Source organism: Sinocyclocheilus grahami, unplaced genomic scaffold (genome assembly GCF_001515645.1).
Source record: "Sinocyclocheilus grahami isolate Dianchi unplaced genomic scaffold, SAMN03320097.WGS_v1.1 scaffold74.1, whole genome shotgun sequence".
NCBI lineage: Eukaryota > Metazoa > Chordata > Actinopteri > Cypriniformes > Cyprinidae > Sinocyclocheilus > Sinocyclocheilus grahami.
The window spans coordinates 761596-768992 of record NW_015505253.1 but is presented as its reverse complement, the minus strand read 5'-3'; the positions used below and the strand labels follow the sequence as shown (position 1 = coordinate 768992).

The following is a 7397-nucleotide window of genomic DNA, read 5'->3' as shown; positions in this document are numbered from 1 at the left end:
AAGTTTTTCACGTGCACCTTAATTTTTCCTTTCCTTTCTCTAAAGCAGGCCAGCATGGCCCCGCCCCCTTTGCTGCCTTTTCCCGAGGGCGGGGTTTATCAGGGTTTGTTATGTCACGAACCCGGGAAGTAACTTCTTGTAGTCCCTACCAGTCGTTTTTGTAGGCATTAAACTGACAGAATTTTAAAAGACGATATCTCCGTTTGCGTTGAACTTTCAGCTTCGTAACTTTGTAGATATTGTTTATGTTCAAACAGCAATATTACACACTAACGTAAAAAAAAAGTGAAGGCTAGTGAAGTAAAAACACACTGAAGGCTCATGCATGCAGATACTGAATGTGCAAAACTATGACTATAAAACAACACTGCATGTGCCTATGTGCCTTAACATTTACAATTTAAAAGAGATTATTTAATCAACAAAATCTACTTTGAGATGTCTGTAACATATTTTTCTTTTTTAATTAGTGTGATGTGAGACCATTCTCATCTGACCGTGCCTTGGAAGATGAAGCAGTCTACGCTAACATGTGAAAATAAGAACACATGTCGTCCTACTAGAAATGAAATTACACATACTGAGAAAGACCAAAGAGGCAAACAAAATTTTGTTGACTTTTGTAGATCTGATATGCACAGAAAATGTTCAGAGCCAAAAATGCCTTGCAACTGAAAAAAAAAAAACATACTGTGTGTGAGTCTAATACATTCAAAAGGTTTTAATATATAAAGAATGTTTCTAAAAACAAAATATATTTATATTTACATTTAGTCATTTAGCAGACACATTATACAAAGTGATTTTAAGGCTAGTGAAGTAAAAACACACTGAAGGCTCATGCATGCAGATACTGAATGTGCAAAACTATGACTATAAAACAACACTGCATGTGCCTATGTGCCTTAACATTTACAATTTAAAAGAGATTGTTTAATCAACAAAATCTACTTTGAGATGTCTGTAACATATTTTTCTTTTTTAATTAGTGTGATGTGAGACCATTCTCATCTGACCGTGCCTTGGAAGATGAAGCAGTCTACGCTAACATGTGAAAATAAGAACACATGTCGTCCTACTAGAAATGAAATTACACATACTGAGAAAGACCAAAGAGGCAAACAAAATTTTGTTGACTTTTGTAGATCTGATATGCACAGAAAATGTTCAGAGCCAAAAATGCCTTGCAACTGAAAAAAAAAAAACATACTGTGTGTGAGTCTAATACATTCAAAAGGTTTTAATATATAAAGAATGTTTCTAAAAACAAAATATATTTATATTTACATTTAGTCATTTAGCAGACACATTATACAAAGTGATTTACAAATGAGGACAATAGAAGCTATCAATACCAACAAAAGAACAATAATATACAATATGTATAGTGCTATTGAGTTTAAATGTCATTCCAAGTAATCAAATTGAAAAATATATAAGTATTACAGTAGTAAAATGAATTGTAAATATGACGTTAAAGGGTTAGTTCACCCAAAAATGAAAATTCTGTCATTAATTACTTACCCTCACGTCGTTCCAAACCCGTAAGACCGCCGTTCATCTTCGGAACACAAATTTAGATATTTTTGATGCATCCCGAGAGAGCTCTCTGACTCTGATGCGGAGGAGACGAATTGTTGAATAAAGTCGTTGTTTTCATTTTCTTTTGCACACAAAAAGTATTCTCATAGCTTCGTAAAAATTACGGTTGAATAAATTTAGCATTACTTCACTTGCTCACCAATGGATCCTCTGCAGTGAATGGGTGCCGTGAGAATGAGAGTCCAATCAGCTGATAAAAACATCACAATAATTCACAAGTAACCCACACAACTCCAAGAATGCAAGAATGTAGTTTTTGGGTAAACTATTCCTTTAATGTATAGCCTATTCATGTTATGTGGTATTGGTTAGCTTGGGAGTGTTAAACCAATACCACAAGGCATGTAATCGGCAACACACTTTAAGATTGTTGAAGACTTGCTGTCATGTTCGATTCTAGGCTATCTTCTATGCAATAATTCTATGCTATCTTGTATGCAATTATAAGGCAGTTACAATTGTATACTGGGCACTAAATGCTTGTGATATGATTCTACCAGCAGTTAGTACACATGGTATCATGTTCCTCAATTCTACACCAGCTGGCAGATTGTCGTGCAGTTCCTGATGAACATTTCTGTTTTCAAATAAATAAGAGGTTTCATTTCCTATTCTTTGTATAGCAAAAAACTTGCAATCTTAACTAGCACGATCACATCGTGTTATGGTCTTTAACTGTAATTTTTTACCTAAACCTCTAACTACTTGATAAAATGTATGTTTTCTTAAAGTATTTATTGTTATTGTATTAATTGTTTCCCAACTCAAAGTCTTATTCTGTACCTGTAAAGCTTATAAAAACAGATCTTTTCTACAGAAATGAAAGTGAAAGTGTAAAAGTTAATTATTATAAATTGTCTCCAGTCAGTTTTATTGTGAGATTCTGTGACTAAATCAGCAACAATAATATTAGCAGCACATAAAGGAATAAACACAAGACTCAAAATTTCCTGAGCCCTCCTTGTAATTATTAAAACTAATAAAAGTAAAAAATAAAATAAAATAAAAAACACCAATATGGCACATATTCAAATAGATACCACAGAATAGACTTCTGCAAGATTGCATTGTTTGAACTATGAACATTTATATTTTCAGAACGTACACTCTCAGAAAAAAGGTACAAACTGTCAATGGGGTGATATTGTGATATTCAGGAGATTGCTGGCTCTAATACTGTGCATTGTGTGGTTTTTGGCCCCCCTGGGAAATCAGGAAGTGGCCTTAGATTAACTTAAAATGGGTGTTTTGATTGGTACGCAGTCTGCAGTATGGGATTGGCTGATGAATGTTCAGATGCAAAACAGGAAATGGTCAAAGGCTGCCTTTGTCATTTGGCACTTAATCATTGTGCTGTTAAGGCAAGGGTGTGTTTAGTGTTACTCGAGTGTGCACTCGAGCAGTCTTTTAGAGTGCACCATATATGCAGGCAATTTAAATGTATTAAATAGATATTCAATCATAAATAAACTGAATTATAAGAATAATAAATCCAAATAAACTCAAAATACATTTCAGTAAAAATCATGGTATGTATTTGGTCATGGTATAACCACAAAATCCTTTAAGGAAATAAGGTCAAGTTTTGTTTTGTTTTGTTTTTATAAATTACTGTGGAAAGAAATCACATTTAGATAACCAACATTGTTATTTTCAAAAGACATCAAAATCAGAAGGTACTACAAGAGAACATTCTTATATAGGCTACACTTAATGGATTGTGACAAAAATCTCAAAATCTCCCTTATGTACAACTAACATTGTATCACATTTCCACTTCAAATTGACAAACTAGTATGAAAATAAATTCATGGGTGCCATCTAGTGGCTGATTATACAAATTAATCAAGTCCATTTAATGAAGGCCTAACCATATTTTGAATCAATCAATCAAGAGGTTTAAAGCCATATAATTAAGTAAAGCTGTGTCATGTATTGAGAATGACCCAATGCATTTCTTTAGTTCTTTACTTCTTAGTTCATTACTATAACTGATATTCTGCAATCTGCAACTATTTACTACATTCGATCCATATAGATTCATCCTTTGAAGAAAAATTAAACAATAGACACGTCTTCATATTTCCAGATTAAATACTAAATTTAGATTTAAATTAAAAAAAAAAAGATTTTTTTTTTAATCTATGACTGAATCATCATTATTTATATGTGGTTAGAGAATTTATATACAATTTCAAGGGATAGTTTACCTGGAATTAATCTGGAATCATGTTATAATTTACTCATGTCGTTCCAAATCTGTATGACTTACTTTCATCTGTGAAACATAAAAGGAGATATTATTAGATATTTTTGAGCCAATGGTTGGATTTAGCAAGAAAATAAAAACAGCATAATTCATAGCATCCTGTCACACCCCATTAGGCTGTTTTGTGTTTCCTTCCCTCATGTGCCCATGACCTAGTTCCCCCAAAAGCCTGAGCCCACCGCTGATGGAGAGCCAGAGCCTACTGCGACCGACGAGCTGACGAGTTGCTTGAGACGTCAGACCAGGTGCGAAAGCCGACAACTGTGCACATGCTGGTGGATGATGCAAGGGAGCACGAGGGCTCTGAGGAAAGCCCTGCCGTCAGCACCACCGCTGAGGGTGAGCTGCTGCTGGACTCTGTGGACTTATTTGACTTTGTTTTGGATATATATGTAGACATGCCTCCTATTCTCTCGCTTTCGTCTGAACTATCTGTCTGCCCTGAACTACCTGCCTGTCCTGAAACGACCACGGAGGTCGTTCCCCTATCGCTGGCGCTCCCGTTGCTGGGAGTGGCCTTGTGGTGTGTGTGTGTGTGGGCAGTATACACCATTCCTAAGCCCCCTGTATCCTCTGTCTCCTGGCAGCCCCTCTGCTCGCCCTCAGCCCACCATCTGTGCGGTGGGATCGCCGCGGGTCTGCCAGTCTCCACCGGCATCATGGCTGGAGGATCCCTTGTCTCCGCCTCCAGCCTCTGAGTCCAGGACTCCACCTCGGCCCTTCGACCCAGCAGCTCCACCATGGCTCCTAGCTCCCTCCTCTCCGCCGTGGCCCATCAGTCCACCAGCTCCGCCGTGCTCCACTGTTCCTCTGGCTCCACCTTGGTCTGTCATCGACCATCCGCTGCCTCGGGACTCCACTCCTCCAGCTACACCTCGTCCCTCCATCCCTCCAGCTCCGTCAAGTTCCTCCTTCCCTTCGGCTCCACCTCAGTCCTCTGTTGCTCCTGCTCCACCACGGCCTTCCGGATCCACGCCTCCACCTCGGTCGCTGGAGCCATCTGCTCCGCCTTGGCCCTTCGGATTCTCCCCGTCACCCTGGCTCATCGGCTCTCCGTCTCCACCTCGGGCTCCACCACCACCTACTATGCCGCCGTCGGTTGGCCCCCTGGAGTCAGCAGCCCTTCCTCCACCATGGCTCCTCCCTCCATCGGCTCCACCGTGGGCCACCATCATGGCTGCAGCCTGGGTCCCTCCTGTCTTCTCCCTCCATCTGATCTGCCCTGGTTCCTCCTTTTTCCTCCATGGCTCCTCCCTCCATCGTCTCCTCCCTGGACTCTGTTTGTCGTCCTCCTCCCGGGTGTCCACGAGCTTTCCCTCATGTCTGATTGTGTCATTCTGTTCACCTGTGTCCTATTGATTAGCCTTGTTAGCACCCCTACTTAAAGGGGTCATATGATGCTGCTAAAAAGAACATTATTTTGTGTATTTGGTGTAATGAAATGTGTTTATGCGGTTTAAGGTTAAAAAAACACATTAATGTTTCTATATGGCCCGCCTTTCTGAAACGCGTCGATTTTTACAAAGCTCATCGGTCTGAAAAGCAAGGTGTGTTGTGATTGGCCAGCTATCCAGTGTGTTATGATTGGCCGAATACCTCAAGTGTGTGACGGAAATGTTATACCCCTTACCATATTGTGATGATGCCCTGTCAGGCCGGGGCGATGATTCAAAAACATGAAAACCCATTATAAACGAGGCATTCGTTGCATCCAGTGGGGACATAATTATGGATTATAATGACTTATACTGTCTTTTTACGCGTTGTGTTGCATCGCGCCGCGTAAACATAAAATTATGTCTGCATTTGTGATTGGAGAATTGGTGAAAGCCGATCCGGCAATTCACAGCGCAAAGTTGTTGTATTTCCTCAGCAATCAGCACGGATCAGCTCTAGGCATGACGAAGCGGATATCGTCCTCTTTTGGAAGGCCAAACAAAGTAGTTTCGCTTTCACAACGAGACACACAGCGCCTTCACGACATGGCGGCTGCAACAATACTACAGCGAGAATAAAAGTTACGCCTTCTTTCTTTGTGTGAACATTTGGGTGGCGTTATGCAAATCTTCCCACATAGTGATGTAGATATGTGGGGGCATGTTAGAACGAGCAGTTTTAGGTAGGCATGGCTGACTCTTAACTTTTATAAAGAATATCTCTTTGGATTTGAGACTTTAGTCTTTGCAACTTTACAGATCTTCTTTATGCACCAAGAGCTTGTAACACTCCAAAGAGAAAGGAAAATTTGAAATCGCATCATATGACCCCTTTAAGTTCAAGTCTGTTCGTTCTGTCTTCGTCCGGTATTGTGAATGTTCCCTACGTGTGTCACCTGCCTGCCTGCTGTAAATTAACCTTCTGTGGATTTATTAAAGTGTTATTGGAAATTCTTCATCGTCTTATTTGTGCGTTTATATCACCGTAGCGGTGACAGATCCAAGTAAACTGGTAGAATGGGAAAGATACGACACATTTTTCCCTTAAATAATTATTTCTAAGCATCCTAGATAATGATCAACTGATAACAAAAGCAAAATACAGTAGTGCTCTGGTTGTTGTTAATCTACTGACTTAAAGACAATGCAAAGAAAAAAAATCACATCAGAAACATCTCACGAATATGACCATCAAGTTTAGCTGTACTGTTTCATGCGACACAGGCATGTCATTGTCAGATCACAGATTTCCTGTTACCACCTAACAACCTATTGCACAGAAATACAAAAAGTAAATCATTTCTTTCATTATAGCTGCATGCATAAACATGCAAAGGAGTTTTTAAAGCATTAACCTTTGGCCAACACAGACTTTGCATGAAAAATAATGAATTCAATAAATGAATTCATGTCTGTAACTTGCAGGTGGGACCTTCAGCCTTCCTGAATATGTACGGCACAGGAAGTGAGGCTGTAACAGATGTGTGAAAAACATTTCGCTGTCTGACATGTAAATAGATTGTGCTTTTGATAGGAACAACAATATTGTAGGAAGCCACTGGTCTCTGAGCAGCTCCGAGGTAAGTCACAGGTGACCAAACAAAATAGTATAGCATTTATTTTAAAAGTTGTTAGTGATCGTGATCACCCAAAATGACAAAACAGGACTGGCAAGACTTGTATATATGTATATGTATAAGCGTTCTTGTTTCAGTATTTCAGCATGTCTGGGGAAATGTTCATCATATTAAATAAGCTGTCTTGTTGCTTGCATTGAATGTAACATGTAAAAAATACGTACAGACAAGTTTTTCGAAAAAGTGAATTAAGTGATGTTGTATATAATAAGCAACAGAAAACAACATTTGATCTATTGCGAATGTAAAAGATCATTGTTTTTCAAATTTATAGACAGAGATATGCTATTCCATGATGTCATATTTGCTGCTGTCTTCTTTGCTTTTTACTCCTCAGGTAACACATTTACTCTCATTTTCAGTCTTGTGTTTCTATTTGTATCATATTTTATCATATCAGCTAAAAGCCTTAAGCTTAAAATGTATACATGGGTCAAAATGCATACTTTTTTT

At 38.8% G+C, this 7397-nt stretch overlaps 1 long non-coding RNA gene across 1 annotated transcript in view; it reads left to right on the top strand.

Moving 5' to 3' along the window:
- The first annotated feature begins 6779 nt into the window (after window positions 1–6779).
- Window positions 6780–7397, top strand: part of LOC107585726 (uncharacterized) — a 1606-nt gene continuing 988 nt past the window's right edge. The window contains exons 1-2 of the long non-coding RNA XR_001609284.1: window positions 6780–6887; window positions 7219–7281. This is a non-coding gene — a long non-coding RNA (uncharacterized lncRNA). The remainder of the gene's footprint in view (window positions 6888–7218; window positions 7282–7397) is intronic.